Below are 26,614 nucleotides of genomic sequence, written 5' to 3'. Positions count from 1 at the left end.
AGGACATAACAAAGTGCATCCAGATAATAGAGATCAATGGATTGATAGGGTCATTATGAAGCAATATTTTATGTCTAGCAAAACAAAGATGCTTAGAACTAAACCTGTAGAAAGATTTCACCATTAGAAAAATGTTTACAATGCAGTTTTACCTCACGAAGCGGTGACTTTGGATTAGATGAAAGATAATATAAAAAAGCAAGTGTTAATAAAAGATGAACAAAATGAAGAAGTACACACATGTAATGATACAACATATTCAAAATATAACAAAGAAGATGAAAATACAAAAAATATAATATGGATGGATAAAGGTACATAATAAGAAATCAATTCGTAAATGAAACATTCATTGTCAAACACTTGAGGAGTGAAGCCGATGTGGGTACATTCCCCTATAAATAGAGATGTCAAAGGTTAAGCACATCAGTCGTGATATAGAGAGCTTGAAGAGAGGAAGAGGATTGACATCATCAGCAGTTTCTCTATTATCTAAACCAATTGGAGCAATTGTTAACAAAACAATAGATTTACTACCAGTAGAACTGCATTTGCCTGGAGGATATCAATACTGTGGACCTGGAACAAAATTGAAAAAACGTCTGGAAAGAGGAGATTCTGGAATAAATAAACTAGATCAAGCTTGCAAACAGCACGATATAGCATATTCAAAGTTTGCAGATACAAAAAATAGATCCATAGCGGATAGAGCGCTTGCTGAAAAGGCTTGGCAAAGAGTAAAATCTAGTGACGCAAGTTTTGGTGAAAAAGCAGCAGCTTTGGCAGTAACAGCAGCAATGAAGACAAAAACTACGTTTGGAGGAGGAAAGAGGAGGAAAGGCCGAAAACGAACGGTTAAAAAGCAAGGAGGTAGTATTAAAAAGAAAAGAAGGAATAATCAAAATAAAAAAAACAAGAAACCAACAATATGGTCAATGATAAAAAAAGGAGGAGGATTATACTTAAGACCATACCGTGTGTATTAAACAAGAAAAAACAAATACTAATTCCAAACAAAGAGTTGACAAATAAAGAATTAATTATATACGCTTCTTGTATGAAAATACCATTTTTTAGAGGAGTGTTTATGAAAGATGCATTGCCCGGTAAAATATGGAAAAATGAGACTGGAATAGTTAATTTAGAAAACAGTGAAGGTCCTGGCACTCATTGGATATGTTATAAAAAACTTGATCAAATTATTTATTATTTCGATAGTTACGGTAATATGCCACCACCTAAAGAGCTTCAACGTTACTTTCGCACAGCAAAAGAAGTATTTTACAACTATAACAGAGAACAACCTGACGATACAACAATTTGCGGACACTTATGTTTAGATTTTTTAGCTAGAAGCGTTAGTCAACTTTAAGATGTCTTCCTATACGGTCTCATTGACCGGCACTTCATCAACTCTGCGCAGTATTCTATTTCCAGCTCTACGATTGCAAAAAGGAAGATTATGGGAAGCTGCATTATTGGATTTAACAACATACAATTCTATTCCAAATATTTCTGAAGGAGTCAATAACAAATTACACTATTACAAAAGCAAAAATAATTTGGGAGAATTAACACCAATGAAAGAAATTAGTTTACCGACAGGATCTTACGAAATAGACCATATTAACGAATTTATACAAAAACAAATGAAAAACGAAGAACTTAACGAACTTGTTCAAAAGGAATCAGAAAAAGAATATATAACAATAAGAGGAAATAACAATACCATGAAAGCTGAAATAACTTCTTCCTATTATATTGATTTTACTCAAAAACATTCAATTGGAGGATTATTGGGATTTTCTGAAACAACTCCAATACTAGAACCTAAAAAGACCTATTCTGGTGATAAAACTGTAACAATACTGAAAGTTAATACGATAGACATTACATGTAACATTATACAAGGATCATACAGAGATGGAGAGAATAGTCATATATTGCACACATTCTATCCGACAGTCGCCCCAGGTTTTAAGATTGTGGAAAAGCCACAAAACTTGGTGTACCTTCCCTTAAACACCAGTGTGGTTTCAGACATCGTGTTGAACATACTAGATCAAGACGGAAACCTCATAGACTTCAGAGAAGAACGTATTACGATCAGGATTCACATAAAAGCATCAACCTAAACCATGGGATTGTCATTCAAGAAGAGAGAGTTGTCGGGTAAACACCTAACTAGCTCATCATCTGCAAAAGGATTAACTACTGAAAACATTCGGTTTTTACAGGATATTGGATTAAAACTCATTGAAAATGGAAATACTGGATATAGCACAAGGACCGACATTCGACGAGACTTTATGGGAAAAGGAGTATCACACGCACAACCCCTACGCTTCGTCAAAATTGAATAATAATGATGAAATTAGAATTCCTATACAACAACAGGATATTTACACTCTTCCGTGCGAAAGTTATCTATATATTGAAGGAAGAGTAACAAAAAAAGATGGAACAGCTGGAACCACCGTTCCTTTTATCAATAATCCAATGGCATTTTTATTTGATGAAATTAGATATGAAATATCTGGAGTAACTGTGGATTCTACAAAGAAAGTAGGTTTAACAAGCACATTAAAAGGATTAGCATCTTTGACACAAAACGAGAAGAATTTGTTAAGAATTGGAGGATGGGTTGCACCCGATAACGACACAATCACCCCTGATTCTGCAGGGAACTTTGATTTCTACATACCATTGAAATTATTTCTAGGCTTTGCTGAAGATTACAGAAGAGTAATAATAAATGTGAAACAGGAATTAGTGTTATTAAGATCATCAAATGATAAGGATACTATTTGCGCAGCAACTGGAACCACTGATGCAAATTTAGACTGGAATTTAACTTTGGACAAAATCGTTTGGAGAGTACCACATGTGCGATTAAATGACGAACATAGAATAACACTGTTGAGACAACTGAAATCAGATAGAGATATTGTAATACCATTCAGAAGTTGGGAATTTCATGAATATCCAGTTTTACCTAAAACACAAAGACATACATGGACTGTAAAAACATCTACTCATTTGGAAAAAGCAAGATATGTAATATTTGCACTACAAACAAAAAAAAGGAATAATATACTAGCTAATGCCGGTCATTTCGATCATTGCAAACTAACAAATTGTAAAGTGTTTCTTAATTCACAATTTTTCCCTTACGACAACTTTAATATTTCTTTCACTAAGAAGAGGTACACTGTTTTGTATGATATGTACGCTAGATTCCAAAGTTCATACTACGGGAAAACAAACACCCCGATACTGTCTCCCGAGCAGTACGAATCAAAAGCTCCAATAATTGTAATAGATTGTTCAAAACAAAACGAATCTGTAAAGTCATCAAGTGTGGATATAAAAATAGAAATGGAGTTTGAAGAGAACGTTCCTGATGCAACATCTGCATATTGTTTAATTTTGCATGATAAAATTGTAACGTACACACCATTGACGGGATTAGTCAAAACAGTGTTGTAAATGAGTTTCACCACAACCACCAGTCGGCTATAAAAGGAGGAGCTTCGCACACCACCAATCAGTCTTTGCTCGTTCGTTGAATGGGTAACATCCTACACTACATCATGAGTAAAATGAGTTCTCCATCAGTCGTACAAAAGGATGCAGAGGAAGCAGCATTATTGGATCAAGAAAACCATCAAGAAATCGTCAATGAAATAGAAGAGTTTTTAAAGTTTCGAAAACAAGAAGACAAGGAGGACAAGGAAGAAAAAGAAGAAAAAACTAAAAAAAATGGCACTAAAAGGAAGCGGAAAGATGAAGATACAATTCCAATTAATATTTTGAAAGAAGTTTTCCTACGCATTTACTATCCTATCTCACTATGTTTGGGTAAAAGTGTAACAGCTGGACTAATGAAATCTTCGGAATATACACCTACGGTAATCTTGCAGCATGGTACAAAAATGGTTATATTTTCTGAAACGGCATGGGAATCTTTTCTAAAACATTTAAATCTAATTGAATGTTACTTAAATACTAATGTTTGCGGAAGGAAAACTAATATTCGACTTTTGGATTCTGACAATGAAATTGACATAGTAAAGAATCGTGGAACACTACAAGTACGATTTAGAGATTTAACTCAACATGAAAGTAAAATTTTACTCTCACGTGAAGAATTCTACATTTTAATGCATGCAACGTCTCCTATCTCTAGATATATGAAACAACTTGTATTCTCAAGTTCAATCATCAAAGAGTATTTAATTGATACACTGGAAAAACAACCGGAAAGCACCATATTATACGGACACGTGGATACATCTATTTTTAATAGATTGCCTCATGAAGTTGGTATGTGGAGACAGTTAAGGAACTTCGAATCAATTGATGAAGAAGCGATAGAAGCGATAGAAGCTGTTGAAGAATATGAAACTATAAACCAAGAAGAACCAGCAACCCAAGAAGTGTAATTAAAGAAAAACAGTATAAAAGAGTGACCAAGGCGCGGTGTGAATTCAGTTGAACACTATACGTGGTGGTGTGTAGATAGGGTTAAACATTATGGATATAAAACCCTGTGTAATAGAATTTCAAGCATTTCGTGATAACAAAGATGAATTTGTGATAAAAGAATTAGTGATTTTAGATTTGATTACACATGTCGTATACCCGTTTATATTTGAAGCTCCATTTTCAGTAAACCAATTGAATGACAAAGCAAGAAGAACAAACAAATGGATAACCAAACATTTTCACCATATTCAGTGGAACGAAGGATTGATAAGCTATAAGCACTTGAACAATATCATGTATCATTTTTCTAACAAGTTTTCCCATATTTATACAAGAGGATCGGAAAAAAGACAATGGATACAACAATATACATATCACGATGTTTTCGACATAAGAATGGACAAGGATCATCAAATTAATTATGGACCTATTTGTACTTTAACAGATCACTCTTATCGCACAGTAACACAATGTGCACTACAAAACGCATACCGATTAGCTAATTTTCTAGTTCTTCACTATTGGGACAAAAATAAATTCAAACAGCAACAGTGGAAGTATTACGAAGGAAATAGCAGTGGAGGGGGGAACGTGTGCTATAAATACAGTGGACAGTCTCAGGATCCTCATCAGTATTACTCCAGACATCGCAGAGGCAACATCTCACAGGGTAGTCCTAATCAAGAAAATGGCTTCACAACAGTTTCTCCAGTCTTTGGTGGATCAGTTCAACACCCAGTCCAAATCCAGCATTCTAAGTACTAAGAAATGTCACGAATTGAAGGAACACAAACACTACATCGTTCACGAGCTGAAGAAGACAGAAACTTCACATGGAGACGCAATTTTAGCATCACTGAGCGAGGCACCGTTTTCACCAGGTGATGAACCGAAATTTCAAGTTTATCTTCCAAGACGATTTGTACAGCAACTACAAAACGAAGACCTGCGAGGTATTCAACCAGGATCCCTCTATTTGGTATCACACGGAGTTTGCGGAAACAATTCCACTGAACTATCTCTACACATCACCCATCAATGTTAGTTTTAAGTTTTTTTCTGTAAATAACCATCTATGTACATATGTTTGTTAAATGTTTTTGTCATTAAAAAAATAAATAAAAAAATTAAAAGAGGAAACAACATATCAGCATATAATTAATTCTATATGCTGATATGTTGTTTCTTTTTTTAAAATTCAAACAAATGACCTTGAACTTTTTTACTATAAATAACAGGTCTTACACGCAGTTGCTCTCAGTCTTGTTTTAACAATTCACCGAGCATCATGTCACAGCGTAAATACAATTTACCTTTTGTTTACAAATCCAAATACGATTTGGATAACTATTGTTGTAATTTAAAATGTTTTAGAAAGCCTGAAAGTAAAGTTGATGGAAAAGCTTGTAAAAAATGTGAGTCTGTTGGCTATTGCAAATGTAGGTGTAAAACATATCAAGACAAGCATCAAAATTACATACACGATCTAACACAAATGGTTAACCTACTATGGAAAAATGTAGACTAACTTGTGAGAGCTGCTGACTCTTGCACTATAAATAGAAGCTCACAACACATTGCTTCTCATTCTTGTTTTAGAATTCAGTCGAGCAACATGTCACAGTGTAATTCCAATTCATCTTTTGATCACAAATCGGAATACGATTTAAAATACTATTGTTGTAATCTTAAGTGTTTCAAAACACCTGAATGTCAAGTAGATGGAATGGCTTGTAAAAAATGTGAATCTTTCTCCTATTGTCAATGTAATTGTAAAACGTATCAAGAAAAACTGAAACATCACTCACAAGACAAGGGACGTAGAATCAAAATACTTTTAAAACGGATGGAATGATGCCCTCATGTTGCTCTCCCCCACCTCTACTACTTTCCCCCCACCCCTACTGCTTTAGCTCCGCCCACTTCGTCAGGGACCTGCACTTCTTTACTCGCAACAGTCACTTCGCATCCAGCTCTTCACCAGTCAACTCAACCTCTCTCGTTTACTTTGCACAAGATGGCCAACCAACAACAACGACAACAACAACAGTGGAAAAGCGATATTGAAGACTCTGACCTACACCAAGCATGCATCGAGGCAGAAGAGCAGGAGCGAAAACGAAAGGAAGAAAAACTACTTCAACTGCTAGAGGAGGAGAAAGAGATTCGACGCAAATTTGATCGTGTTTGGTGCGCTCAGCCTCGAGACGACATCGAATGGGCCGAGCACAATGCAGACATGGCAAGATGGAAAGAGCTCCATAATACAATAGAGGAGTTGAAGAAGTAAACATCCAAATACACAAGCGTCGCCGAGCTACACAAAACGGCCTTTATAAAGGCCACCAATAAACTCATTCGTTTTACACTTTAGCAGACGCTCACTCTAGATACGTACGTTCGCACATGTTTTCCTTATTAATTGTAATAGTATGTAAGTTATTGTCATTCCTCATGTTTTATACAAATAAACAATAAACAAAACAAGGAAGCTATCCTACACTATAAGTGTTGTAGGGTAGCTTCCTTTTTTAAAACACAAACAAATGACCTTGAACATCATATGATCATCCATCGTGACGTCAGCTCAAATCGAACGCCATTTCCGGATTTTTACGTCATTTCCGCCTTATGCCCTTTAAACTAATTAACTTTGTAACATCTGCTAACATCTGCCCGACAGCTGTTACGCGCGTTTCCACCAGGTCACCACTACTCCTGTCTTTCACATAGCCCCAGAGAACTAAATCGCACACACTAACGGCCAGGGAACGGGGTTGCCACCTTAGAAAGTCATCCTCAGTACAGCAACTAATCCAACCATCATTGATTCTCCGATTAAAAAAAAAAACTTCGGACATCGCAATTCCAATAAGACCAAGCCCCGGGGGTCTTGCTGGAACACGAAGTCTTCCGTGCCTTCTTCAAGTTGGGGAAACAACACTTGCTTCAACATGTCCAGATATGCAACTCCAGTTAGAGTTAGAAACACTTTTATAATTTTATCTTAGCACACAGACGGTTTTTCCTTCAACTGTACGGACATTTTAAAAACAACTAATGAAAGTAACAACAAGGGGAAACGATGAACAATGATCATTATGACTATAAAACTAAGAAAAAATCTCTATAACCACGTGTCAGCCACAGAGTCGTGGGACAAAAATTAAGTGATATATATGTAATTAAAACCCGATGATTATTTTATGGACACCCGGTATTTGAAAAATGCTCAATAACGTATATTATATTTCGAATATACGCTACAGTACGATAGTGACGATCTCAAAACTAAATCAGCAAACTCTATGAATACCAAATAGGATTTTCTCATGTGAGACTACATTCTCTGACAATATTTTACTTTTAAATATAGGAATGCATATATTTAGTGGAAGTGGAGAATGTAATTTGGTTTTAAATTAACTATATATTAACCTATTAACTATAGGTCGTATCTTTCTAGTAATAAGCTAAAACTTCATACTGTATAGTCCAAGCAAACTACGAAAACAGACACAGGGATGGTAAAAAATTGCAAGAAAACGTTTTATGATTTTATTTTGTAGTGTTGGGTGTGCAAAGTGACATACTAAAAGTTGCCAATAATTGGTCAACGGAAAACCCCCTAAAATCATAATTAAAAATGGCAGCTTTTCCCAACATTGGACAAATTTTGAAATAATATACCACATACAAAATGTATTCACATTTTTTCAAGAAATTGATTTGGGACCACCGCCGATATTTATTGGGTGGTTAGTACCTCATTTCAATAGGGAACGCGTTTTGGCCACCATCTTGGATCCACCATATTGGATATAAATAAACATTTTTAAATGTAATGATAGTGTTGTTTGACACATCATTATAAACTAGATTTTAACGCTGATTTAAATGCCGAGATCCGTTTTTAAATATCGTTGTTCAGTTTAAAGATATATTAAACGAAAGCTCTCCTCTATACATTTCTTATGGACATTTCATGCCTTGGACATTTTTAAGATTATTTTTCTTACATCTCCTGTTCTTATCAACGCTTGTAGTGTTTTCTTAGCCTCAAAATATTCACTTATGTAAGGGCTTTCATTTTAGCTATTGATCATTAAAATCGGACGAGTTAGAGACAAACTACGAACCTGTAAATATTAAATTTAACTTTTTAGAAATCAGTATTAATCAAAACATTTATATCTTGGGTTGTTAATACGTCACCAGGTTCTTTCTGGTTTCAAATTACTTAGTAAATGTTTGGCTTTAATTTTATTTATCACTAAATCTAATCTTTGAACTTAAAAATGAGTCATGAACCTTCATTTAACATTACGTTATTTTTTAATTTTCAATTTGTCGTTAGTTAAAGACATATATCCCCCATTCTAAATAAATCCCAATACGTAATCCATAGCTAAAATAAAAGTCAATACTTTGACAAATTATTTAACACTATAATGAGTTTTTAGAGTTATTTATAATTGGGGATATATGTCTTTGGGGATTTGTTTGCATCTGAAATTGTAACAGCAATCCATTTCGTAATCTTCTTCTATAGCAGGTAAAAAACTAATAGCCTACTTTAAATAAATAGTACGCCTTGTGTTTCAAAGAGATACACAGACAAATTAGTTTAAAATACAGGGTGTTTTTAAAAGAATGCCGGGATTTTAAATGGTAATTGCTTGGATACTATTCAAGGTAACTAAACGTTTTATACGTCAAATTGAAGCTTAAATAACTAAGTTTTGTTTCCCATATAGCAAGGGAGGTGACTTTGACCTTGGCATGCATAAAACAGGTGCGGGGTGATAGGCCGCTATTGTGACTCATTTTTATGCCTGACGCCAGCCGCCAGTACGACGTTTACGGCGCAACAGAAGGCACAGATTGTTAATCTGTAGTTCGCAGAGTTTATAACCATAGCTAAATTAAACTAAATTTAAATCTACTTGATGATAAAGAAACTTAAAGCTGGTTTAATGAGTTTCGTGGTACCGAAGTGTTTTGAAAAGACATTAACCTGACCGGCTAAAAGAAGCGATAACATAGTCGAAGAAATCAGACAATTCTGCATCAGAAGCCCGAAAGAGTCGATTGCCCGACGAAGTCTTTAGTTTAACAAACCTAAATTGGTCACTTTATGATGTTATCTATAAGAGATAGAGTCTTTGAACCGAAAAAGATTTAGTAAAGACATCAGATAGACCCGCTGATTAACCTAGGCGTACATACTTTGCCAGTTTTACGCTTATATAAGATTGATGAAAATCTGAATTTTACTAAATCATTCTGAATTTTATGAAAGAATGAGGACAAAACTTTATTATTTTCCCTTCAATTCGACGTTTAAATCGTTTAATTATCTTGAATAGTCCCCGAGCAACGACCGTTTGAAATCCCGGCATTCTTTTAAAAACACCCTGTATATATCAAACCAACATAAACACTTTTATATTACAAAAAGAGTCGATAAAACATTAGTTGTCAGATTTAAAACTTTAATCTCACTTTAATTGCACCCCCTAGGACTACAGAAACCAAAAGTGCACACACATTTTAGCAATGGTTTGGGCCATATGGGACGAAACTTTTGATTTTAAACCCCTTAATCATGAAATATAGTTCATTGGCACGATCGCGTACGTCACAGACCTTTCAAATAAAACAATGTTTCCAATCTAGAAAAGTCCTTTGGCAATAAAAGTCAGATAGGTGGTAAACCAGAATCGTAAACTCATAACACTGCCTTGAACCCAACAGGGTGAGTTACCGCCGGAAGGGGTATAGGGAGTAGGACGTGGGGGGTGGAAGGGGTTTAGTGTAACCACCGTGTAACCAAAATGATGTATTCCCTTTTAAAGATCACTTTGGTTGAAAGAAGCGTTAACAATTTACAACGCACAAGTTGCTTATTCCTTTGTTGTACAATAGCCCTCATGTAGAGTATAGGTAAACCCAGTTTTCACAAGTGGTTTGCTTAATGTCTTGAAATGTTTATTATTGTATTATTCATATATGTGTCTCCTAGATTGAAAATCTCTATCAACTAATAAAATAAGGTTAAACATATCAACTTTTTGCCATGGTTAGATCTAGTAGTTTCTAGATTACTCTAGGTTTAATGCTTAGGTTGTCTCATGGTAAAATGTAGTGTTCAGCAGAGAAAATTAAAGATTTTACAAAAAGACAACCTAAGCATCGAAACTGTGGTTATCGGAAAATGATAAGGATAACGACGTCAAAATGTAACATAACGTATTTATTTCGTAGAAGAGTCATAAGATACATTAAACAAAAAATATTCTTTTACTTGACTCATATAGCACCTTGTCCGCACTGAGAATAATCACAGAAGAATATTGAAAAATGAGTTTTAAAATTACTTTAGATGTTATGCAACGCGAAACGCAATTTTAAAAGGCAATTATTATCACAAAGAATTGTTACTCGTTCAAAGAAATGTAAAGTTTTAATTTGTTATTATTTTCATCTGATCTCCAGGCGTGTTGTGTAAATATCCGATACAAAGGAAAATTATCAACAACTGCTTGTTAAAATATGGGTTCATTCATTTTTAGAACGCCTTTCTATGGAAACTGAAGTATCTCGTTAATGATGAGGTCTTATACTAAGCTTTATCAATATATAAGATATGATTATAAATTTTTGTTGTGGTTATTCACGTTATTTCTATGATTTCTGTTGTGTTGTTATGTACTCTCCAATTTTCCAGTTTGATGTTACTGTACATCTTTGGGTCAATAAGCAATGACGCGTAACATTCATTACAGAGTGTTTAAAAGAATTTATTAACTACTTTATTTGATTTTATATATTTATTACTATTTAGATTAAAATTGGTGGTACCATTTTCTAATTTTTCATAGTAAAATATATATTTTAAGGAAACTGGAACAAAATGACGAACACTTTTGTTATATACCTACCTAAAGGTTAAAAACAGATTTATTGTTAAACACCTATATTCAACCAAACAATATGTCTGTTATATTTAACATGTCACACATAGTTGTATTGTTATATATGTTTGGGGAACAAACTGGTCTATATGTAGAGAACTAGGCTTTGGTCCTCGAGGACCCTGGTTCGAATCCCACTAATCACCAATGCCTTTATAGACCTAGGCCTAGTCTGAAGTAATGGGTAAAACTTAACCAGGCTAGAGTCAGGCGTCCTGGGAAGTGAAGGTAAGACATAAAAAGTTGTATTTCTTCAATGGTATAAAATCAACTCCTTAGGTTTCCTTTTACTGTGTTGATACAATACAAATCAAAAGGTTTAGTAGTGCATCCTCGACTCATGAACAACAAGTCTTAATTCTAATGTAAGCAGTGAGTCCACCTTACATAGTAATCAATAAGCAGAATGTTGATGTTATTTTATTTTTAATTTTATTCGAGACTCTTTCTGTTAAAAATTATTTTTGGAATTGTCATCAATGTTTTAAGACCTAAAATCTACGGATGAAATCAAGGGACAAGGGAGCATAGTAAGCTAGTGTTAAACTTTTTAGACATTTTGAATTACCGTTTGTCTGATTAGGTAGCGGATTTACCAAGTCGTTATAGGGCTCACCATCAAATCATGAGGTTGGTTTCAATCCTGGATCCACATGCCATTTATTATCAGATTATAAATTAATTGTGCAATACAAATAGGTCAAATCTGGATACTAACAAGACCAGACCCTCTACCTTTCTACATAAAATGTCAAATTAGCCCAACAGCGTATATATATATATATATATATATATATATATAAAATACACGATTCAAACGAGCAAGGTATATGTGTTATAATAACCAAAATGAGAGTGGTAAAAAATGCAAAAATATATCGTAATTTTGCCAGGTTGGCGAGATGAAACGGCCAGGAAGAGATTATGCCGCCCAAAAGAGCCACTGATTCGACTGGGCAGTCAATAAAAACAAGCCTTTATGAACATCGGCATTAACGCATGCTTTAAAGGCTCGCCCAACATTGGGGATTACTCTTTAGGTATTACCATGAAATTAAATAATAATTCGTTTCATCTATCTCTACTCAATATCCCGGTATTGAAAAATTCAAACTTTCAATTAAAGAATGCGAATGACACAGCATAACATAACCCAGGTCATTTGTTTTAATGGAATATTGATTAGTGACAGAAAAACTATTATAAGGTTAGGAAATATTCGCTTACCCAAGCAGTGATTCTGTGTGATAGTTTGATGGTAAACCCTTTTGTGATTTATAGTATCAAATCGATGTATGGCTAGGTTAAAAGATGTATCTCGAAAATTCATAGGAACAAATTTCAACCTTGCGTTTCTAGCTTTAGGAAGGATTAAGAACATTTTGTCTAAATATAAGCTTTGACTATTAATACAACTAGATATTCCATTCTCATGCTAAATTTGTAGCCAGTGTTTTAACCATAACCGTCGTAGTTAACTGAGCCACCGACAGATTGTGCTAATCTAAATTACTGATTTCTTTTGAATACAAAATCTTTTTTACCAATTCAAACTAACGGAATGACTTATTGTGAGCTATTGCAACTATTAAGCCCCTTTAACTTGGCCAGCAACAAAAAGTAAGGTTGAAAATAGAGTTTTGGTCACTAGCGTATTCTGTGACTGGCTCACACAACTACATTCTTCTTTAACCAAAAAATGGCTACAGATGGTCCATATAGATGGGACGTCTACTTCAGTATACAATAGACAATGATATAAGCAATTTAAATTACGCAGAACGCTTACGTGTAGGGAAAACATTTAAAGTTGATAATATAAAGGTACACTTGATACGTTGGGGGCATATTAAACTCATCGTTTAGCATTAGGGGAGGGTCCTATACCAAAAAACGAACATACTAGATTAACTAGAATGCTAGTGAGTAGAATTTTTGCCTACTGAGGGGCCCAAAGTGTTAACAGTTCACGGTAAAAATCTAGGGGGTGTAAGGGATCTGGAACGAAATCAAAATGCTTACCAATGCGTTTGTAAGTTATAAAAAGTGTACGGGTAAAAGTGAATGAGATTATGGAGTTTCGTACACTTTCTCTTATTTGCTTGATTAAGTGTTTAATGTGAAAATAAACATGGGTTTCGTGTTTTGTAATTGTAGGATATGTACATTTGTAGTTTATATAGTCAAAATGTCAACTTCGTTAACGATCATTGCAAATTAGTTGGAAACAAAAATAATCCATTTTATCTTTTTGTAACAAAATTAAAGCTGTTCATGAATATTCGTATTTGGTTGTTTTTAAGTAGTTTTTAATCGGCAATTAAATTACACTGAAATGTAGCAGAGTGTATAGCTTCAAGGTTTCCATGCATACTTAACTATGGTTCATGTTAAATTAACTTGGGAGCGTAAAATTTCTTGGTTTATTAAAATATCAATAAAAGGGAACTATGGTTTATTGCAAATCAATATTATTTTCAGTATCTCTGTGTGGTGAACCTTGCTCCATAAAAATATAAATAAATAATACAGTTTAAATACCAATATAAGAATTATTTAAAGATTTAAACATATGTTAGAAGTTTTAGAACATCTGTCCAACAATGGTTCTAATTGGCCTGCTAACTCCCTTGGCTTTGGGCCTAGATATTAGCAGACGGCCGGAAGCGAGAAGCTAGCAGCAGCAGCACAAATCATGGCCTGTCAATGCAGATTATCTTTGTGCCTTTGAGAGGCCTAAAGCAAGATGTAGTGAGCTCAGTTTGGCCAATAAATATTTGAGCCTTGTGCCTCTCAGGTCGATACTGGGCCAAAGGTGCTGCGTTCTGTCTGATAAACTCTATGTTAATCAGCACAAAGCATATATTTGTCAATTCACTAAATCCAACGAACAAATAATCCAATTCATCGCACTTTCAAAATTAAAATTGAACGAGATATGAGTTATTCAACCAATACAACTAAAACACCCCCTTGCATATATTCTGTTAGTTTTTGTATGTCTTAGGTTTTTTGCCTACTAGTACTATTAATTACGAAGTGTGTATCGGAGGGTATGTTGAAATGATTTTTGATTGACATGATGTTTATTGCTGTTATTTTAATTTTATTCAGCTTATGAACAGTTATTTTTTTTATTAACTGTTTAACGGATAAGAACGTAAAACGTTTACGGGCCGTATTACCTTTCCAAATGTTAAGTTATTTGCCAACGCAGATGTTAGCCGATTTAGTTCTTGAAGACTAACATTAAAATCTATAACCATACCTTTCCAAACTTCATATAATTTAGCAGCTCTATTTATACCCAAGATGTTAAGTGTTTTTTTTTTATTTTAAATTAAATTAAACTGCGAATAAAATTTTTTAGAATTGTGCTTTGTACTTGGGATTATAACTGTATTTCATGATGTAACATATTTGTGGTTATTCACTATTTCATTTATCATCCACCCTTTTGTCTCATACTAGATAGATTCTACAACACGTGAACAAAATGCAAGTATGGTTGGACATGTGAAAACCTAAAAGCTACACTATAGCGTTACCGGAAACATTAATTATCTTGCATTATTGCTTAGAAGAAACTTTCGTGGGAAATTTGAGTTTTAAAACATGTTACCCTCATCATAAATTACAAACTTTGGTTTTAAGTCGTTTATATAATATTATTGAGATTAGTATATAAAATCGGTTGTTCAGTAATAGAATATCATTTACAAATTGAGATGTCTGCTGAATACAAATTAAATGTGTTGACCATACTGTTCTTAACAGCCTTAGTTTACAAAAAGGAAAACTCTTCTTTGTTGTTCGTCATTTGTTAAGCTCCGCAAAGTGATAACTATATCGCCTTTGCATCATGTTGTTATGTAAACGTTCATTCTATCGCTGTGTTATGAGTCGCTGTTATGATAATTCTGTCTAGTTCAACATTGAATTATCATAATTAACTTGACAAATGTAAATTATGTCGAGTGATCTATATGGACCGTGGGTTATGGAGGACACGCGCCCAATAGGGCAAGTTTAGTTCTTAAAGATGAACAACCTTATTGATAGTTAGCATATTTTCATGTCTAATAAAAAGTTATAATGATTGAAATCAGACTCTAAATTCCAGCTAGCTTACTTATTTACAGCCACCACTTAACTCAAATTCAATATATTTACAGAGAAGGTGAGGCTACAATGTAACTAATAATACAAATGTTAATTTTGTACGTGCCAGAATCTGAAAATATTTATCTTCAACACTGGCCACAGTTTACCATTAATCTATTAAGAATACGTTCTGAATATATGAAAAGAAGCAAAACAGTAGTGTAAGAAAAATCTGCCTTACCCCTAACTATTTTCTAGTAATTATTTTAAGCCACTGTAAAAAAATCATAAGGTCCTTGCCAACCATAAATTTCATTAAATTTAAATTAAGTACCACAAATATTAAGCTTATATTTCAAATTTGAAGGTTCCAAAGTCAAACGTTTTCTTTATAAAAGATAAACTGAAATGATCGGGGTTGAGTTCTAAAGAGTTGTAGAAAATTTCTACACAAGCCATTTAAACACCCTGGATCAAGTTTGCGACAAGTTGTCTGAAAGTAGAATGTATAAGTTCCTCAGAGGGATCGTGAATTGAGTTATAATGCAGTGCCAAACATGTTTTCCCGGTACAATTACATACCACTTTGCAGTCCCAATTATTTGCTACACAGCACTGTATATACCGTAACAGCTTCCATGTCAAAGAACGCCACTTATTTGCTGGATGTATCGAATAACTCAATTTACGATGGAATCCCGCCCGGATAATGATATTGCATTAATCCATTTAAATATTTTCGCATCAGAATAAATTGACATTGCTTATGAAGTGTCATTTTCTTTGAGAGAACATTGCATGGATCCAACGGTCCAACGGTTTAAATAAATTTGGATATTCGGTAATCCATTCAGCCCCTGTAGCAATTAAGTCCAAAACACTAGACATTATGTTAATAACACAACCAAAATTATATTCATGACACTATAATGGCATCAGTCATTTTAGAAAAAGCTAGTAAATACATGTTATATTAATACATTCTTTTTTTACCTATTTAATCATTGTCATGAATCCCTACGATTCCCTCTTTTTGTCAATACTTTTAGACAGGAAGTTTATTGAATAAAAAGTAGTTCTTTATTAAATAAAAATGATGAGCATAAAATGTAAATTATGCATTCACGAAACTCATCGTTCAATTTGTAAAATATAACACAACAATTTTATCAGTACTTGCATATTTTCTAGTTTTAAATTCTAACTCAAACCGAGTGTTGTTTTCCTCATTAAAAATTTCGTCTCAAGCTACAGTAAGATTGTTAGGTATAAAAATGAAGTAGTATATTACCTTAGCAGTTGTGCGGACCCATTGCAACGTGTAGCAAGCAAGTTATAAACGCAATTGATGTCATAGTTTGGCAATGACAATCACACACTAACATGTGTCCAACAATTCCGCAACTTATGATCCAAAATTCCACCACTACGATAACACAATCAGCACAGCTGCCTCTAGCCTACAACTTCATTTCCATGATTGCTGTGTTTCCATTATCATGTTCGTTATTTGCCTTGTTTATTGACTCTTGTTACTAAGGTCGTTATCATAGCAAACTTAGTGTCGTACCCCATAAAGTACAGAACCCATATGTTTTATTCGTTTATAGTTTGCTTGTTACAACATAATTGTTGATTTTTTCAATAGATGTATGATATGAGCCTCGAGAATTAAAAAAAAGTGTTGACACAAAATACTATAAGGGTCAATAAAGGCAAAATATAAGATTTAATAACATTTTGTCAGGTTATTATATTTATTCTCTGCATTAAAACAATCAATAGCATATTAATACAAAAGCTTAGAGCAAAAATATTTAAAATAATTTCAGATTCGATAGATAGTAACTTGATTTCAGGTAGACCTTAAATCAAAATGTAAAGCTTTGTTAAAATATTCGTAAATCAAAATTCAATTGATTTTGTAGAAAGAAAATGCTTTTGAAGAAGTTACAGATTTAACAAGTGTTACGAAAATTGCCTAATGGTATACAAGCAGGAACGAGAACTTAAATCATTTTAATAAATCTGTAATTCGCAAAAACATTTTTAAAAAACAATCAATCTTTAAGAAAAAAAGAAAATGCATGAGACAATCAGAGAAAAGGAATTCAAACAAATCAAGTACTGCAACAAATTGATTGAAGAATACAAACCGTCTAAACAGAACGAACGATATTCAAACAAACGTTGAAGGAAGAGATAAACTTAAGCAAGTATTTGACACCGTCTCTACCACCTCGAATATCCTGGCTCTTAGATGGATAAACTGACGTTTCGCAACGCCGGCATTTATCTCAATATCCCTTTGAATTATATTTTTATAATTATGAGTAAAATAATTACAAAAACTGTTAATTACTTAGTAACTTAGGACACGTAATTGGAATTAAAATACTGAGGTTTATCATGAAGCCATATAGTTTTTTTTTTATATTCCTACATGTTTTTTTTATATTTATTTTACTAAACAATATGTTTGTGGGATGCATATACATTTCTGTACATTTCACGGGAAACAGAATACTTGTCAAATTATAATGAAGTTTTTTGTGTTAAGATTGAAACAAAGAAGTTTAAATTTGACTGGTTGTCTGTGAATTTTGTTTCAATTTTCTACTGTTGTTCTGTTATTGTTAGAGGAAAGATAATTCGTATCTACAATTCAAAGTATATTTTGAAGCAGGATAAAATGTTATTTTTCAAATTGGAATGTCCATCTTATGTTTTACTTATTATCGATAAAAGATCAATTATTTGGCTTTTGACAAGGCCATTGACGTTATGAGGAGGTATTGATCAATGTTTACTTATTCAACTTATAAATATAACCAATTTAAATCCAGGCAGTTTCACATTCCACTACACATTTTGTATAAATATGTGTCCAAAGATTGCTGTTTTGTGTGCCTTGGTTATGTTTACTTAGGTTTCACAAACAAAATTAACAGAAAGGTATTTGGTGAAATATTATGAGATGGTAATGGCCACTTTAACTTGAATTATGAAAACAATACATAACTGTAGTATATTTTATAAATAGATGTTGGTTTAGTTAAGTAACAATCTAAAATAATTGTACGCATGGAAAGTTGTTTATTGATAATTGCTGATCGAAACTTTCAAAAGAATTACATTTATAGTTCTTTAATTGGACTTGACTTGACACTTGATTCCTTTAACATAATAGTTTTTCATATACCAATAGTGGCACAGTTCGGTCGTTTACCCATGTATAATTTACTGTAAGGAAATTATATTGGTGTCCAAATCATTAAATTATTATTTAATATACGCTATATATCGGCGTTGAATTATATTTGTATATTATTGCCTAACAAAGTACACAAACAAAATGTTAAATCCAAAGAACGATAACTTAAACTTTATTTCCAGTCGTATTTCAGTATTGTGAGGGATTTACATATCTCATGTTGTTATTGTTGCGTGTTCAGAAATATTCAAATTGTACAGCGTATCATTCAAATTATGAACAACTGCTTTTAAATTTTATAGTGAATTATTCAAATAATGTATCAGTGCTTTCAAATTGTACAGTGATTCAACACATGTATAACTGCTTTTAAATTTAACTTCAAATAATGTATCAGTGCTTTCAAATTTTACAGTGTATTATTCAAATAATGCATCAGTGCTTTTAAATTGTACAGTATTTTATTTAAATAATGTAACTGCTTTTAAATTGTACAATGTCTTCTTCAAATTATGTATAACTGCGTTTAAATTTTACAGTGTATTATTCATATAGTGTATGAGTGCTTTCAAATTTTACAGTGTATTATTCATATAGTGTATGAGTGCTTTCAAATGTTATAGTGAATTATTCAAATAATGTATCACTGCTTTCAAATTGTACAGTGTCTCATTCAAATAATGTATAACTGCGTTTAAATTTTACAGTGTATTATTCATATAGTGTATCAGTGCTTTAAATTGTACAGTGTCTCATTCAAATCAAGTATAACTGATTTTAAATTTTACAGTGTATTATTCAAATAATGTATCAGTGTTTTGAAATTGTACAGTGTATTATTCAAATAATGAATAACTGTTTTCAAATGGTACAGCATCTCATTCAAATCATGGACTGTATAACTGATTTTAAATTTTACAGTGAAACCAACTAAAAAATAATACCTAATTGAACATACATATAGTAAAACACCCACCTTGTAAACGGTAAGTGTTTTCAACAATAAAACAGTTCCAACAAATTGATGTCTCTACTGCCTAGCTGAAACATAAGTGAAACAAATAGTGATACAGCTGTATTTAATCCACGTTTGTATAGGTCGTGTAAGTAGTGTGTGTAGTTTTAGGTGAGTCGAGGAAAATGTACAATAAAGTAAACTGTTGTTTAACAACATTGACATGTTTTAATAAAGCTAGAACGACAATTATTTTATAAAACTACTTTAATTGTGGTTATTCATAGACATAAAACACGAATTCAACTTTCTTTAATTGCATGTTTAATAAATAATGTTTAAAACGAATATATATATATATATATACAGTATATATATCGCATTTATATAAATATTATGACATGTATATATTGAATAAACAAAATACTTGATAGTTAAATCTTGTTAATTTGCAATAATTATATTCTTATCACTACTCTGTGATTCCCAGTTCAATTAGTCTCGTTCATTCTATTATTTCCTAATACAACTTTGTAGTAATAGTATATTACGTTACTAGTCCTGAAAATAAGTGTTCGGACGAGTGCGGTCGTTCCCGTGCGAGACGAAGTCGAGTACGGGATTACCATACGAGTCCGGTACACACATTTTGGACGAGTTACGTACGATAGTTTACGCGATACTACTAAATCCGTACAAATCCTTATATATTTCCACCAACTAAAGGACTAACAATCACTAGTCATATTATGTTTTTGTTTATAACCACTCACTGCCATCTAAATACAGTATAATCAGCTGATTGGTGTCCGGTAAAACTCATTGCAGTACAGTACGCTATGAAACCCCATTTGAATAAGCTAGCGGCAAACAGCTGTTTTCTGGACTAAATCCTTGCGTGGGAAGTTCGTCAAAATAATTTAGTGTGGCGTAAAAGAATTTAACTTTATAGTTTTCAGTTGTGAAATTCAATCCCAAAGATGGACTTTGGGATATGGACTTAGGATTGCCTTTGACCGTCAAATACATTTAAAATTTTCTAATTTTCTTTGTGAGTCTGGTACAAAAATAAAGCAATTAATCGAAGGAAACATACAAAATCCTTTAATTAGGAATGGTCCACAGAGCAAGTGACGTTTGGCCTACTGCTGATGATGACGACCCTTACAGTCAAGCCGGATGCTTCTTTGAACCCAAGTGAACCTTTTTAAACTCAGCTGGTCCTAATGAGTTTGCTCGATGCGTTTCCGTGTCTCGTTCTGAATGTTCACTACAAGTACCGTCTTGTGGCTCTTCAACAAATGGCTGGCTGTTTTCCATAGGCTCTAAGGTATTCCCAGAAATGTTTTAATGATAAGTTTATGATGACTAACAAATTTAAAGAGAAAAGCTGCAGATTAAGAGAATTTCAATCCATCCGATTGGATTTTTACTATAATTTCATAAACAAAACATGTTTATTCCCCATTTAAATAACATTAAGTTCAATGTTTACTTAGACTTGCTGCTACGGGAAAGGGAAAAGGTGTTATATAGAATGTTAATAGTTTAAAATGAAATGAATTAATATGTCAAATTTGATCTGAATATCTCCATAAATAAGCAAACTACAACAGGTTGTTTTTTCTCCATAAGGATAACATCTGAATTTTAAATATACAGTTTTCTTTATTTTCTCCGTATCTCAACTGTACAACAACGCTTCAATATAAATTTTTTTAAGTTCTATGCAATATTGGTATGAAAATCGAGTTTTTTAAGTTTGAAGGGTAAAAAACCCGTTCCATTTTGGAAATTTAAAAACTCTTTAATACCATGTTTTCATGCCCCGATCTTGCTGGTTCGCAAACTAATTCAAGTCTATCCCACCCTACACCTTCAAGCTAAAAGTCATCAAAAACGGACACAATTCTCAATTCGACCGTATACCAGACCTCAAGGATTGGTAAAAGTTAAAGTGAAGGAGAACGATAACTCATATATAACATATACAACTACATATATTACTAAATTTAAGCCTATACATCAGTGTTTTGTATTTTATCCCAGCGTAAAATATATCTCAAACAAACAGTCTTACTTTGAATTGTAAGAAAAGAATACCATCGATGCGTACATGATAATATATATGTTTTGGTGGACAAACGGCCAATCGATATCGACAAATATACAGGGTGATTGGTACTCAGTGTGACAAAACATTTTTGGTGTAAGTACAAAGTAAATGAAGTGTGATGATGCATATCAAATGTTCCAAGTCTAAAAATTAGCTTCCCAAAAAGTTATTTTATGTTTTTCAAAAACAACCATGCTTTTAAACTTAATACAGCGATTTCTCAATTATGGATTTGAGTAGATAATATCATTTTCGTGTTCTACATTAAATTTTGAACAAGAATAATACAAAATGACAGAGGATCAGTTGTAAAAACTCCATCGTAAATAGATTCAAAGATAAAAATTAAGATGTTTGATAACAATAAAAAAAAAACAATGGTCTATTGCATTTTTCACATCCTGTATACAAGAAAGTGTCGGAATATGTTAAAAACTGCGCCATTTTATAAGCTTTCCAACCATATGATACACCATTGAGGTTTAAATATTTTTTGTTTGTTTTAGTGGTTTGAATGCCAGAAAACAGGTAACTTTTTTACATTTTTACTGTTCAAGCTGAAACAAAAATACAACTTTTGCTTAATACATGCCGACTTTCTATGTTTTAAATGTTAAAGACACCTTGCTTTGTAGCGTTCAAACCACTAAAGCGTACATAATCAGACATAAACCTCAATAGTGTAGCATATGGTTGGAAAGCTTATAAAATGGCGCAGTTTTTAACATATTCCGACACTTTCTTGTATACAGGGTGTGAAAAATGCAATAGACCATTTTTTTTAAATGTTTATCAAACATCTTAATTTTTATCCTTGAATCTATTTACAATGGAGTTTTTACAACTGATCCTCCGTCATTATCTATTATTCTTGTTCAAAATTTAATGTAGAACACGAAAATAACATTATCTACTCAAATCCATATACAGGTAATTGGGAAATCGCTGTATTAAGTTTAAAAGCATGGTTATTTTTTTTAAACATAAAATAACTTTTTGGGAAGCTAATTTTTAGACTTGGAACATTTGATATGCATCATCACACTTCATTTACATTGTACTTACACCAAAAAATGTTTGTCACACTGAGTACCAATCACCCTGTATATAATAACACTAGCGACTGTATATATATTAACACTATCGACTATAGACTATAGACTATCGACTATCGACTATTGACTATCGACTATTGACTCTACTGTCCTCAAGTGACAGTTTACAGTTTGTTTATCGGTCTATCAATTCACCGTTATTTTCAGCAACCCCTGTTTATACCAAGTTATGTCTTTGCAACTGCTGTTCCTACCAGATTGTGTTATGTCTCAGATATGAGTGTAGGAGGCCATAATTAGACCTTTCTTGGCCATAACTGTTTACTCCCGGGGTCAAAGATAATCTATTCTTCTCCAACATCAAACAATAGCTGTGGTGGATTTCCATGTGGAAAATATCAGTAGTGTTTATCAATAGCAGATGTTACTGTCCCTGCTGATCTAATTATTATATTAGTCATACACAGTGATTCTTTTGTCCGAAATCATTAGTTTTGTAACACATTTATACGGTAACAATTATAATACTAATACTAAAAATCTCACAGCAAATCGTATTGAATGTTACGGGTTTTCGACAAATGCTCATTTCTATTATTTTAAACCTACTATGAGAGCTGTCATCGTGCTAATCTCATCCTGGACTTTCTAAAATATGTCTCAAAACTATTTTAAATATTATAGTATTTACAAATTAGGTCAATGAATAGGTTGGTTTTTTATATTAATCTCCAGTTCAGTATGAGGAACAAATGTGTAAAATGAGATTTAAGTTAATAATCATTTAATTTTTATATGCGTCAATTTTATAACAATACAAATGTGGCAAGTTTCATAATACAAGGTAGCATTGGACGATCAGCTAATTTACTAGGAACATTAGTTTGTAGTTAAAGATGAAACAGGCCCCTGAATATTAAACGATGTCAGTTTTGTAGCGTTCAATTTCGTACCTGAAAAAAATATGAATCAGAAAGTATTGGCCAAATTGCGAAGGACTTTTTTAATTACCTTCCCTCGAAGGATGCAGACTTTCGGCTTCTGAAATATTAAATCAGAACTCCGTGCGTCTGAGGTAAAACTTATTTCTCCGAAATCAATATTCTTTAATTAAATTATACTTGTCTGAGCAAATGTTTGGAATTTAATGTACTCCTGCAGAAGTAAAATTATCTAATCGCCTAGCGAAGCAGACATGTCATTCGAGTGGCATTTTTAGCTTTTAGTGTAATGACAGTAACTATAGATTAGGAAGTAGGCGTCTTATCTCATTGGCACAGTGGGGTGAGTGGTTAGGTTGGATTTCGCTACTGTTGACACGCTTAGCTCAATATTAGTACGACTTTGACAGAGATCCAGATATAATTGATTATAAATAAACATTATACCATTATAGTATATAGTTAAATGTCCCACATAGCACGTACATCGAATGAATGGTGGGTTTCAATAATGTAATATGACACAATCATATTAAGATGAATATCATTGATACATTAATAATTAGTAACGATTAAATAATTAATATTTTGAAAAATTCTATTTTTGGAGCCAATAATATCTAAGATTGGAGCCAATAAAATTTAGTGGTGGACACCAGGATCGGAACCCACGTCGTCACTGCTACAGATTCAAATTGCGTCGTGCTACCGAATTATATGATAATACAACTCAGAGAAATATACTTTATAGTAAATATTATCTACTGTTTACAAAGGTCAATTATAATACCAAACGTTACTCGTATTCGGGACTGAATCTTTTGAATAGTTGTTTTAAATATAACGTCAAAAATATACAGGGTGATTCATATAAGTGTGCCAGCCGTTTTATTCGAAAACTATAAGAGATATAAAAAAAAGTTAAATGGTAAGTGCCTTGGATTTTTTATTTAAAAAATTGTAGTGAAGTCAAAAAAATTATTTTAGCCGCCATTTTTCCAATATGGCCGCCAACTTTGATTTTTCTTATGGAACATCCTGTATTTTATTATGTATTCTGGTAGAACATGTGATTTTAAGACGAATTTATTCTTGTGATTTTTTCATAAACCTAACCGTTTCAAAGATAATAATGGTTAAAGTTTTAAAATTTTTGCATGAGAAAGAGTTTCGATACAGGCCTAAGCAAGCATGCCAGCTGTTTTATTCGAAAACCATTCAAAATTTCACAACTTAAACCATTATTATCTTTGAAACGGTTAGGTTTATGAAAAAAAAATCACAAGAATAAAATCGTCTTAAAATTACATTTCCTACCAGAATACATCATAAAATACAGGGTGTTCTATAAGAAAAATCAAAGTTGGCGGCCATATTGGAAAAATGGCGGCTAAAAAAATTTGTTCGACTTTACTAAAATTTTTTAAATAAAAAGTCCAAGGCACTTACTATTTAACTTTTTTTGATATCTCTTATGGTTTTCGAATAAAACGGCTGGCACACTTATATCAATCACCCTGTATATGTTTAGTCATCCTTAGGTAAACAAAATATAGCCACGAATTTGATAATTTACAAATATTTTCCTCATTCCCTTCAAATTTAATATGCATCTCAGCTCATCCATTAAACATGTTTCAGATTTGTTCATACAATTCGTTCCTGATGTCTTTACCATGTTAATGTTTCCAAACACGACAACAAGACCAGCATTTGTGGCGTACGAAATGCAAACCTGGGGTTAAAGGACCCATATACATGCAAACAATGTTTTCTATATTTCGCCACATTTGGTGACACAGGGCGAAGGTCCCATTTTCCCATTCTAACGCTTCAGTTGGTCTGCCCAGCCACCGTAGATATGACCAGAATTATACGTCCAAAGCCACGCAACGGATACCCCATCCACTCCCGCCCCTAAGCTCTGTCAACTTTTATATTTATTTTATTTTCAATTTACGTAAACGAAACGGTTTCGTTTGATTTTGAATTCTAAAGTGTATAGGTTATTTTAATCTCCCCTCGTCTTCTATTATTTTCTGTCTTTTACGGCTTTCATGAAATCGTTAATTAAGATTTATTTACTGTGTATGCATTTTTTACTGGTCGATTCAGGGTACGTAAGAGATGTTTGCGTCCGTAGCCTCTAAAACTGCACCATATTTGTATTTATTTTAATTCGGATTTACGAAAACGCTTACTTTTAATTCGAGTTGTAAAGTTTATAGAGTACTTTTCATCTCTGGGCCTTCTTTACAAATTTGGTGACGACCTACACATTATTTTCTTCTGCATGCAAAAGATGTTTGTAATAAGTTAATTTAGTGAAGGACCGAAACGAGAGTAAATTGACCGATTGAGTAATTCACGACCGTAGCAAAAGTCTTAAAGATATTTATTTTATTGATATTTATCTAAATGAAACTGTTTATTTTGATTTTTAAATGCTAAATGTATGTACTTTGATCTCTTTATGTCTTCCATTTACAAATTTTGTCAGATAGTTTTCAATTGATTGTATTTTTTATGTACTTGACAGTGTTGTTTTATCAAGATATTTTAGAAGATGATTGTATCCGCACCCAGAAGCGGTGAATGAACTTCCACTTTTTGTGGATGAACTATCACACCTGTGATCTTTTTTTTTTTTTAAGAGGTTGGCGGCCTCTTTTAACCTTGCATTTGCCCGTCCACATAGACTAAGCGCCCGTGCGTGGATCGTTTGCAGCAAAGCAAGGAGTGAGCCGGTACAGTACAAAGGTGA

At 32.9% G+C, this 26,614-nt stretch overlaps 2 protein-coding genes across 3 annotated transcripts in view; one reads left to right on the top strand and one right to left on the bottom strand.

Annotated features, from left to right (window-relative positions):
* Positions 1–26,614, top strand: part of LOC128997827 (alpha-tocopherol transfer protein-like) — a 196,481-nt gene that overhangs the window by 18,507 nt on the left and 151,360 nt on the right. The gene's annotated exons all lie outside the window — the stretch shown is intronic.
* Positions 1–26,614, bottom strand: part of LOC128997826 (galactosylgalactosylxylosylprotein 3-beta-glucuronosyltransferase P-like) — a 183,887-nt gene that overhangs the window by 93,583 nt on the left and 63,690 nt on the right. The window contains exon 1 of one of the 2 annotated variants that reach the window (XM_054423572.1): positions 19,760–19,791. The exons of the other annotated variant lie outside the window; for it this stretch is intronic. The gene's annotated coding sequence lies outside the window, so the exon portion shown is untranslated. Of the gene's footprint in view, positions 1–19,759; positions 19,792–26,614 lie in introns of those variants that run through there. 2 annotated transcript variants of the gene reach the window in all.

This window comes from Macrosteles quadrilineatus, unplaced genomic scaffold (genome assembly GCF_028750875.1).
Source record: "Macrosteles quadrilineatus isolate MER2022 unplaced genomic scaffold, UCM_ALF_1.0 Scaffold_7__1_contigs__length_78375512, whole genome shotgun sequence".
Lineage (NCBI taxonomy): Eukaryota > Metazoa > Arthropoda > Insecta > Hemiptera > Cicadellidae > Macrosteles > Macrosteles quadrilineatus.
This window is presented reverse-complemented; position numbering and strand designations above follow the sequence as displayed.